We start from the raw sequence: 12,826 nt of genomic DNA on the forward strand, positions 1-12,826 counted from the left end.
TATTACAAAAATGTATGAATAAAGTAAAATTGTATGTATTAAAGATCATTCTATATTAGCCAATATAGGTGAGCAAACAAAATCATTGCCTGAGAGTTGCACAATACTGATTTATATCCCTCTAACTTATAAGGTTGGTTTTTGCTGTGAGATGTTAAAAGTTAAAATACATGCCCATCCTCTCATTTAATTAAACTTTGGCTTTAGCTCAAAAGATTATTTCAAATTAGAGAAAATGGCATCTATTACTTAGAAGATTATCCAGTTTGAAAATTAATGAGTGGAGATTACAAGACCTTTTAGATTTTTATAGATTAAAGGTTCATTCTGACTCTTAATTGAAAACCAGAGGGACACTTGAAGAAAGTAAACAGAAACGTCAATGTAAAAGAAAAGCAAAAGAAAGAGAATATCAAGTCAAAAGACTTGGTTTATTTTACTTTGTTCTCTAACCTGTGTTCTAGATCTAGTAATTTCATGACAATGGGATGAGGTAGAGAAAAACAATTATTGCATGTCCCTCCATGAAGCCATAGCAGTACTGTGGCAAACAAACAGTTTAGTTATCTAGTCATGACCAAGTTTCCCAAATATATCTACTAATTTAGAGATACTTGAAGTTTCTGCTATTGCATTGACTTATTTCTATAGCATTAACATTAATTATTTTTAAATTTTAATAAATTGCTCTGATAGATTATTATAAATTATCATGTCCTAGGAATCCCAAGAAGCAAAAACCACAAATGAAAGCCATATGATCCCTTAAAATCAGTATATAGGACTCAGGGATACATATGAAGCAAAGTCATTTTCATAAAATTGACCAAGGAAAATAATCTTTACTGCAATGGTGGGAGATAAGGGCAAAACGTTGGAGGTAACAGTGAGCGGTGAAGCCGCCTGGGCTTCTGGGTCAGGTGGGGACTAGGAGAACTTTTCTGTCTAGCTAAAGGATTGTAAACACACCAATCAGCACTCTGTGTCTAGCTAAAGGTTTGTAAACGCACCAATCAGCACTCTGTAAAAATGGACCAATCAGCACTCTGTAAAATGGACCAATCAGCACTCTGTAAAGTGGATCAATCATCAGGACATGGGCGGAGCCAAATAAGGGAATAAAAGCTGGCTATCCAAGTCCGCAGCAGCAACTTGCTCAAGTCTCTTTCCACTCTTGTGGAAGGTTTGTTCTTTCGCTCTTCACAGTAAATCTTGCTGCTCCTCACTCTTTGGGTCCCCACTACCTTTATGAACTCTAACACTCACTGTGAAGGTCTGCAGCTTCACTCCTGAAGTCAGCAAGACCACAAACCCACTGGAAGGAAGAAATTCTGGACACATCTGAACATCTGAAGGAACAAACCTCAGACACACCATCTTTAAGAACTGTAACACTCACCATGAGGGTCCATGGCTTCATTCTTGAAGTCAGCAAGACCAAGAACCCACCAGAAGGAACCAATTCTGGACACAAGAGCACATAGCTAATATGTGGAATGGGTCTTGAGTCACTTCATTTTTCTGTTAAATATAATAGTGACCACAGCTTGCTAGGGAATCTGTAGTTCTCTGTGCCACCGATATTTGAGTTAAACATGACTTCCAATGCAATAAAAATACTTCATTAGTTTTATCAGCAATTATTCTTTTAGCATCTACTTAACATGAGTCATTTCGTGTGCCCTATGTGAAAACTCAAGCAAGCATATGACTATGTTAGTCATAAAACTGTGTCATTCATATCTCTTACTGTGGCAGACAGCTTAGTATTTTGATCGCCAAAGCTGTAGTCCTTTTAGATTCATCACTGAATCTCATGAGCTGCTCATGGTCAATATCTGAGCACATCAGGGATGCTTGAAAGGGACATTTATGTTTGTTAACATATGAGACTCCTTTGACAGACAACTTTGACTCAAAGACTTTCCACCTGCCAAGAGAAAAGTTTCTTAGAGATATTTGCAATCTGATACACGTCTGCCCAATATGTCTCAACCACCTCATCTCCTTCAGAGAGACAGGAATAGGACCTGCTTTTGTGGCCTGAAGGCAGTCCCTGCATTCTCTGGTTCTCTTTTTTCCCATCCATCATTTCTCCAATAACTATCTTGCATATCTAATCCCATCTTGGCGTATGCTTCCTTGAATATCCAAAGCAACGCAATACTTTTTTTAAAAAAATTACAAACTTAATCAGTTAGGAAAATAAAATTTGAGTACCAAGTGTGAGTCCAAACTGATAACTTGAGTCCAAAACGCGTAACTTAGACTGATTTAATGACAAACCTCCTCTCCACCATCTCATTCCTGGTATTGAGAGAAGCCTTCATTGGCATGACACCTAAGGCTGGATTTTCCTCTTTTTCCCCTTGTTGTGCCATTTCTCTTCTCTCTCCATCTCTCCCTCTGTAATCTTATTACTCAGTCCAGGGAATGTGGAGAGGGAATGAAGAAAATAGGTAAGGAGAAATAATGTATTATTGGAAACTAGCTTCTCCCTCCCTGGGATTGATGGTTGCCTAAAGCTGACTCTGTTATGGATTCTCTTGGGCGCATGTTCAAAAGTTCCCAGCTAGTCCCTTCTCTTGTACAGTTTCTTTGACCTAGGAAAATCAGATTTGTCATAGCTCTTAGGGATTCTGCATCAACCTAGTTTCTCTGTATTGGTATTTCTCCACCTTTCTAGTCAGCGTTGATGGACAAAACACACTGTTCTTTCTCACTTGTGTGGCTGACACCTGGTTTATAGGGAATACTGATATTTCCTGATGAATGTCAGAAGTACCCTAATGCAGCCACCTCTCAGGCTGCCTATACTCTTTGACTTACTCTGCAGATAATTAGAAGGAAATCGCTTCAACTACCCTTCTAGGTTTGAAGTGAAGGAGGCAACCTATCCCATCTCTTCATGATTCTTACAGATTGCAAGAGCTCTCATCAAAGAGTTATCAATAAATTTTCTATTTCCCCACAATCTTACTATTTTCTGTCTGTTTTGGACTTAGGGGACTATTAGTTATAAAAATAATTCTCAAATAACTTATTTGAAAATTTCTAAGAGATTATTTTTCCCCTCACGTTCAAATTTAACATTTATCATACTATTATTCTTTATATCATTTTGGAAATCTGTTACATTTATAATAAATATATAACTATAATCAGTTACACATAACTAAAATACCTGAAAATAGAGAATAAGCAACAGATTGAAGATGTGGTGTTTGGAGTTTCTTCTTGCATATACACTAAAAATTGCTAAAAATACTTAGGAATATTTTGCTGGGTGACTCGCTTTTAGAAACAGAAATACAGGGTGACAGGTAAATACCTGAATCAAAAATAGTTTTTCAGGTGTGTTAATTGAATCAATACAGTCCTGTCACAATGAATACTTTACCTATGCTAGGTAATCAAAATTAAAATTAAGTTTAATAATTTTGAAGTTTCACAAGCAGAGTATTTTGAAGCTATTTGTGTCCCATTAAAGACTGGGTATTAATTTTTTAAAAAAGACAAAATGAGGAACAAATAAAATTAAGTTGAATTAAAAGAAGAAAAATTAGATACAATTATGAGAATAGTTGCAGATTATTGATCATAAAACATGGAAATTTCCAAATTTTAAAGAATACTTCTGCTTTTGAATAAAATCTCCCCAAAATGTAAATAATTTTACTGCACTTCCTTAATAACATGGTGATATTTAAGACTTTTAAATCTAGTGCCATGTAGGTATATATTGGCCTGAGGAATTCTGAAGTACAAAGCCCTCACAATTAATCTAATTAATTGTTTTATATTAGATAAATATTTGAAGTGTTACACAGATTTCCCAAGCGACTTTTATGTGTAAAAGTTGTGGTATGACAGTGCATAAAAACCTTCAAATTATTGCTTTAAAATTCTACGTAATTTTTGAAGTACATTTTTAGAAGCACTATATGCAGAATGAGGATACATGTGCCACAATGAATTCATAAGACTGTTCTTTGGGAAATTTTTGGATTTTTTTGTTGCTGTTGCACTTGAGAGAATGGAGAAATACCTCCCCAGTATGCAGCTACATTGTACTACTCAACCTGTTTGTTTCATCTACTGAAATTAAAATCAGTTTCTGATAGCTCTTATATTCCAACTAAAGCATGTTATCGACTTGACTTAGTAACCTTTACTGTGCGTCTACCTGGCTTCTCTCTAAAATATGCATCTTTTATATTAACGAGTTGTACAAATTCTTACTGAACACATTTTATGTTCTTGCTCTGAGGAGAAAAGGTCAATGTAACAACTGTTCTTAACAGAGTCTTTGTCTAATAATATAAGAAATTGTCGAATATGTCACTAATTATAATAAAGTGGGATAAATATTACAAGAGGTATAGGCCCCTGCCCTTGGGGCACACATGAGAGGAGCATGGAGTCCCTTCTATTGCTATATATGAATCATATATATGAGAAACTGTTTATGGTAATATGTTCTTACTCTTCTGATGACAATTTCCCTTCAGATATATCACCTATAAAGTGAGATGGAAAAGTTACATTTTGTTCTACAGATAAAGATGTCGACTTGTGAGTTTACTTGGCAATTAATGTTCTTAAATAAACTTAGAAAAATTATTTGATCTATAAGATACTTTCAGTACAGTGAAAATAATGGTAATAATTGTATGGTTCAATAGTACCAATTAATAAAAATAAAATTAATTATTGATTTAAAAATAAGCGAATATATTTATTTTGAATGCTAGTAACAGAGACACACACACACACACACACACACACACACACACATATATAAAGCTTAAAAACAGAAGGAAGGTGAGAGGAATGCAATTAAAAAACCACCCCTTAAAAACGCAGTATAAAATCATGCTTATGTGTTGATTCTCTGAATATGTATTCTATGGCTTCAAGTTCTGCCCCTCAAACTTACTAGACTTGTGCCTTTATGTGACTATTTTACATCCTTGTTCTTTGAGTTATTTTTCTGTAAAATGTAGATGATATTAGGTTGATCCATATGAAATGCTTATATTTGGCTATTTTAATTGAGGTAAAATTATAATAAACTACATACACAGTGCACAATTTGATGAGTTTCCATAAACAGATACATCTAAGAACATATTAATATTACCGTAATCAATACATGAACATAATAGTCACCCCAAAATTTTCTTGTGCCCCTTTTTAATCCAAGTTTCCCTATTTCTTATCTCCAGGAAAGCACTGACTTTCCCCTCTGCCACTACAGATTAGCTTGATTTTACTAGAATTTTTTAAAATGAGTGGAATCATTACAATACATGCTCCTTTTGTATAGTTTTTAGCATAGTTATTTTGAGATTCATTCATGTTTTTGCTTGTATCAAAAATCATTACTGATTGAGTGCAGTGGCTCCCGCCTGTAATCCCAGGACTTTCAAAGGTCAAGGTGGCAGGATTACTTGAGGCTGGCAGTTGGAGGCTGCAGTGAGCCATGATTGCACCACTGCATTCCAGCTTGGGAAATAGAACCAGACCTTGTCTCAAAAAGAAGAAAAACACTACCACTAACTACTATTTCATTGTTTGAACATTCTACAACTAGTTTATTTATTCAACTGTTGATGACTATTTGCTTTTTTTCTATTGTAGGTGATTATGTGCACATTTGCCATAAACGTTTGCATACAGAAAACTATTGAGAAAATCAATGAAATGACTGTTTTAAATAACCTGTAAAATTAGGAAACAGAGAGACAACTCAAATTTCTAATATCAAGAACAAAAAGGTGATGTTACTGAAAATCCTGTATACACACACACACATGCAAACATACACAGACACACAAAATATAAGTAGGGAATATTAACACCAAGAAATCTGATTAATTAAATAAAATGGGAAAATTCCTTGAAAGAAAAAATCTACCAAACTTATTCAAGAAAAATTAGATATACTGAATAGTCCTGTATATATTAAATTGCTTACATAGAAAAACTTTCATTGAAAAGAACTTCACACTCCATTGACTTTATAGATGATTACATAAAATATGTAAGTAATGCCTACCAATTCTACATAAAACTTCTAGAAAACCAAAGAGAAAAGAATATCACATAATGCATTTTACGAGACCAGTGTTACTGATACCTAAACTAGATGAAAATACTACAAAAAAAAAAATACTAAGAACAATATTTTTTCTGGACCCATGCTCAAAAGTTCTTAACAAAAATATTGCATATCGGCTGGGTGCAGTGGCTTACCTCTGTAATCCCAGCACTTTGGGAGGCCGAGGTGGACAGATCATGAGGTCAGGAGATAGAGACCAGCTGGCTAACACAGTGAAACCCCGTCTCTACTAAAAATGCAAAAAATTAGCCGGGTGTGGTGGCGGGCGCCTGTAGTCCCAGCTACTTGGGAGGCTGAGACAGGAGAATGGCCTGAACCCGGGAGGCGGAGCTTGCAGTGAGCAGAGATCGCGCCACTACACTCCAGCCTGGGTGACAGAGCAAGGCTCCGTCTCAAAAAAAAAAAAGGTTGCATATCAAATTCCATACTATATTAAAGGATTAATACATTATGAACAAGTAAGGTTATTGCAGCAACATCAGATTATTTCAATATCAAAAAAATAAATCAATATATTTTACTGTATTCTCAGACTAAAGAAGAAAAACCATATGATTGCCTTGACAGCTACATACAAAGAATTTAGAAAAAGTCAGCCTTCTGATAAAAACTCTCAACCTGTTGAAGGACATCTCTGTAAAACACAGCTATCATCACGCTTAAGAGTGAAAGACGGAATGTCTTCCCCTTGCCATCAGGAAAGAGGCACAGATGCCTAATCTAATCACTTCTAGTCAACATTATGCTACAGATCTTAGATAATGCAGTATGTAAAGACATGAAACAGAAGAAAAATAGTTTGGAAATAAAGAATTAAACTTTTTATTTGCAGGGAACATGATTTTCTAATAGTGAATACTAAAGTATCTATAAGTAAGGTATCACTTGACAGTTTTAGAACCACAAAAATTATGTTTTATCTTAACAGTAACAGAATCTACTTCAAAGAAAATATCACCATAATCAATTGAGAAGTTTGAATATGTTCATACATACAACATTTATCATTGGGCGTTTCAAGCAAGCAATCTGCAAGTATTAGCTAATGGATTTTTGAAGGAAATGCAATTTTTATGCCCACAAAAGGTGGAAATGGCAACACATTGCAATTTAAAATAGAAAAAGTGATAGAACTGCTGAGAAGATAAAGAAATATAAGAAACATAATATTGTGGCAGTTTATCTGTTAGCTTTCTTTAGAAAAATAACCTCTGAGAGATGAATTAAAACTTCAACTCTGAGTTTTCTAGCAATTGATACTAAAAAAGAAGCTTGTACTGTCATCATCTGTTTATCAATATTCATACCACTTGAAAACATTTTTTCCTCATAAAAGTGAGGGTAAAATGATGGTTACCAGAGCCTGGGGGTGGGAAGGGAAGAGAGAGAATGAAGAGTTATTGATCAAAAGATACAACATTTCAGACAGATAGAAAGAATGGGCATTGAGATCTATTGCACAGCAAGGTGACTACAGTTACAATAATAATGGATTGCAAATTTATACATAACTATGAGAGTCAGTTTCAGATGCCTCATCCTAAAAAAAAAAAAAAAAGGAAAATAATCAAGGAGATGGATATGTTAAGTAGATTGACCTAGTCATTCACCGTTGTGTGTGTGTGTGTGTGTAATCAAAACATCACCTTGCAAACCATAAATGTATACAATTGTCTTTTTCAGTCAAAATAATATTAATTATAAATCTTAGGGGCATGGCTTAAACAACAGAAACTTTATTTCTCTCAGTTTTGGAGTCTGGAAATTTGAGATCAAGGTGCTGGCAGCTTTGATTCTCCTAAGGCCTCTCTCCTTGACTTGCAGACAACTGCCTTCTCTCATTTATGTCTTAACCATGGCCTTTTTCTCAGTGGGCAAGTGTTCCTAATGTATTTCATCTTTTTTCTACATTTTAATTTATTGCTGATTCAGGGGGTGCATGTGCTTGTTTTTGTGGGTACATAGCATACTGGTAGAAATCAAGCTTCCAGTGTACCCAGTACCCAAATAGTGCACACTGTATGCAACAGGCACGATTTTTCACTCTCATCAACCTCCCACACACTCCCTTCTTTGGCGTCCCCCGTGTCTGGTATTTCCATCTTTATGACCATGTGAAACTATTGTTTAGATTAAATATATATATATATTTTATGTATTTATATATAATTATATGTAAATAATTATATATTATTATATATTATATTTTTATTTATTCATTTATTTATATGTATATAATTTTTTTAAGAATAGAAGTGCTCATGAGAAGCACAACCAGTTTTGTCACTGTGACCAAATACAATATTTCTGGGCTTTCAAATTAAGGACACAGTGTAACATAGTGAACACAACCCAAACTGTCTTTTATAATAAATGAAGTGATGACCTTTTACTGTTTTTTTATAATACTGATGATATAATAATAATAGGTGAAATTTAACCTAAACCCTTCAAGATTTCTTTGTAAAACCCATGTTCAAATATGCTGGTAAAATTCTTGCAGAAGAGTGATACCTGGAAGGTCATTGTCAATGGCTGAATGTTCACAGGGGTAGTAATATGCTATATTGCTGAGTCAATCATAAATGCACACCTAGTATTCATCTTTGAAGCAAACCTCTTTTAGGGTCAAAACATGTTCAGGTAATGGATTCGGTATAAGGACACATTGATGAATAACTGCACTGAGTATTTACAGATAGGTTTTTTTTTAATGGTGATTAGTAGAAACCACAAATTTTGTAACAGTATGTCAACTAGTTTTTAATGTGGACATTGAAGCAAGCAACATAGACACACTGAAGAGCTTAACAAGTTTACGTGCTTAAAAAAAAAAATCACAGGGGCCGGGCGTGGTGGCTCATGCCTGTAATCCTAGCACTTTGGGAGGCCGGGGTGGGCGGATCACGAGGTCGGGGGTTGAGGCCAGCCTGGCCAACATAATGAAACCCCATTTCTACCAAAAATACAAAAAGTAGCCAGGTATGGTGGTGCATGCCTGTAGTCCCAGCTACTCGGGAGTCTGAGACGGGAGAATCGTTTGGACCTGGGAGGCGGAGGTTGCAATAAGCCTGGACCACGCCATCGCACTCCAGCCTGGGTGACAGAGTAAGACTCCATCTAAAAAAGGAAGTATTTTCTTTGCTGGTAGCTAATTTAGGTAAAAAAGGTGGTATCATAAAAATCACACAGTTTTAGAAAAGTGTTCAATACTGTGTAAAGTCACTAAAGGCACGTAGAAAGGCAGATTCAAAGATGTGAGTATAAGAATAAAAGAATAAGATATATTCTTAAAATAGTGCATGTTTTCATAACCTAAATGTGCTTATTTTAGATATAAGAAAGAAAAATATTAACAACAATAAAACAAAATTGTTCATCTACTACATGCTAGGAATTGTGCACTGAAGACCCTGATTTCACCACAATACGATACAACAGTGTAGCAAAATTGCTCTAGTACCCCATGAATATAAGTACATAACTAAATAGTCTCATAACAAGTCTATGAAGGCACAGTGTGGCAAAGGTGGTCCCAACATTGTGGTTTACCAAAAAAAAAAAAAAAAAAAAAAAAAAAAAAAAGAGAGAGAGAGAGATTCATGTTTCAATTCTGTGTCACTAGAGGCAAGATTTGGTTTTTCTGCCCCCGAAATTTTATCCGTAAAACAGGAATAATAATACGTACTATTTAAGTTGTTGTAAGAATCTGGAATGACACATATGACAAATACCAGGCATAACCCCAGTAAATATGGCTGATTGTTGCTAATATAATGATTTTATATTTTTTCAATATGATTTAATTTGGTAATGTAATTGATACCTATTTTATAGTTTTTATATAAAGCAAAAGCAGGCATCTTATAGAGTTCTAATATCAACTAGATTTCTGCCTGACATAGACTTATCTTAAATAACCAATTTCCAAGCTTACCCTGGGAGGACACCTCTTCTGTCAATTGATAAAATTAAATATTCCACAGGATGTGAATATAGAGGGAACATGGGATTGTGTATGTGTATGTATTGCATCCAAATAAATTAATTAAGTGTAATGTCAACAAATAAAAATGATGGTGTCTTGCCCTAGGCAAATAGCAGTGGACATAGTAAGAAGGAATTGGTGCTTTAGTTTTCTAGACATAAGCTAAAGGATATGCTGATGCAGCACATGCTGGTTGAAACTGAAAGACTGCAGTTGATCATGTTACTAAAGTTTTTACTTGGAGATGAGGTTTTTCAGAATTGAGAAAAGTAGAGTTTTGTATAAAGTAGGTTTGCGGATGGAAGAGCAGTAGTTCAGTTCAGGCCATGTCGAGTTTATTTCAAGTAGAAAATTGGATAAGTTTGGAAATATGTAGTAGGCAATTGGATAAATTAATCTTAGAACTCAGAGGAGAATTCTGACTAAAGACATAAACTTGAAATATGTATCAATATACATAATAGTAGCAAAAAATAAAGGCATGTGACTGACTGAGCTCATCAAATAAGTGGCCATAAATATAGAAGAGAATTCAAGAGGGGAGGCCTGAAAAATTACAGTGTTAAGATGTAAACAGAAAATATTTAAGGAGACTGAGAAGAAGCCTTCAGAGCAGGTGGATAATCAGAAGAGAAATTAGGTGTACTGGTAGCCAAGTGAACAAAATGTTTCAAAGAGAAGATAGTGATCAACTATGCATAGTTACTTAAATGAAATGCTAAATTTTGTAACCAACTTTATCTAAAAATAAATTATAACCATGTTCTCAAGTAATTTAAAAATCTCTTTGGAGAGTCAAAGGCAATGCACAGGCTTTGGGCAATGGAACACTACATAATTTAGTCTAAGTACCCACTGTCAGAATGTACAACATATATGCTTAAAGACACCACATACCTAAGAAGACAGTGGAAAAATACAAGCCAGATCTGGAGAAAATGGAAGTTAAATGAAATGAGACCAACATTTGATGCCCTCTTTGCCCCAGTTTTTAAAATCCATTTTTTAGAGGTGAGGCGTGAGTTCAGTAGGTTAAGAAGCTAAACTAAACTTTTAACACATGTGTGAAGCTAAGGAAGGAGGTATTGATGTCAAGGACACAAGGAGGAACCCTGGTGAACCCCATCTGCTTTGAGTTGGGACAATAAATAATCTCAATTTCTAAAATTGGATTAAGTGATCACAGATTTAATGTGGCCCAGATACCTGGCAGAAACAAAGTTCCTTAAGAATTAAAATTATAATTCAAATTTTTTTCTGACATTTTACAAATAATATTTGGGCCTCAATCAAAAGCAACCAGCCAGAAGAAGAGAAAAAAACAATATGACCAAAAGAAAAAGAAAATTACAAGTAATGAAAACATATTCATAGTAGCTTTAGATAATGAAATTATGAGACTCAGATTTAAACTATCATTAAAACACAAAAGTTTTAATCAGTTGACAGAAAACCAGTTATTTTCATAGCTGAAATACATAATAACCAAAATTAAAAATCCATTGAATAGATGTAATAGCCTATTATCCACTACCAAAGATATATCATGGGGGCTGAGGTGGGAGGAAGGGAGGCAGACAAGAGAGCATGTGCTCAAGAGTTAGCATGCATCTAAAGAATATTGAAGAGTAGCTAATTCAACTCAAAGAAAATGGAAAAAATTAGATAATGGAAAAATACAAATTAATAAAGAAGACAATGCAATAATCAAAATAAAAATAAAATCCTAAAGACTTTCATGGAAATTTTAATAAAATTAATAAATATTTGGCAAATTTCCTCAAGAAAATAAATGGACAACTAGCCAATATCAGAAATGAAAAAAATTATAATTAAATATCATACAAATATGAGAAATATCATAAACAAATTTATTGAACTCTAGATTAAATGAATCAATTTCAAGAAAGCATAACTTACACAACCTTAATGAAGAAATAAAAAAACTGAATTGGTATATAAATAATAAATAAGTGAAATATCTATATTTTTAAATATCACTAGTTATGATTTAGGCTCAGATAATTTTTATTAATGAAATCTAAATATTTCAGGAAAAAGTGAAGCAAATCTTATATAAATCCTTTCATACATATTTAACTTTATGAAACCTAATTTTGAGAATGAAAAGACAAGAATATTAAGAAACAAAAAACATAGGCTAAACTTACTGATGAACATAGAATTTAAAATGGTAAGAAAATAGTAACAAACCAAACTAAACAATATTTGAAAAGAAGGAGACATAGAAATCAAGATTGATTTTCTTCTAGAAATGCTACTTGGCTTTTAAATCTGGCTTTCATATTTAGATATCAATATAATTCACATATTAGCAGGATAAAAAAAATCTACACTTTTTTTTAATAGTGACAGGAAAAATAATAGCTAAAATATAGCAATTCTTGTTAACATTTTTAGCAAATGAAAAAATAGAAAAAAACAAGATGTTGAATTTTCCATAATAAAAACTACATTAAAAATCAAACAAGATGGTGAAATATTGAAAGTTTTCTCTTTATTATCAGAAATAAGGCAAGATGCTTACAATCACTTCTATTATTGTACTGGAGGTATTAGAGCGATATAAAAGAAAATTAATAAAAATGTAAATACCAGACAAGATTAGCAAAAATTTCACTTTTCCCAGAAGATATAATTTTTAACTAGCATATCTAAATAAATACAAAGATAAATAAAAGATTTTATAAGCT

This window comes from Macaca fascicularis, chromosome 11 (assembly GCF_037993035.2).
Source record: "Macaca fascicularis isolate 582-1 chromosome 11, T2T-MFA8v1.1".
Classification (NCBI taxonomy): domain Eukaryota; kingdom Metazoa; phylum Chordata; class Mammalia; order Primates; family Cercopithecidae; genus Macaca; species Macaca fascicularis.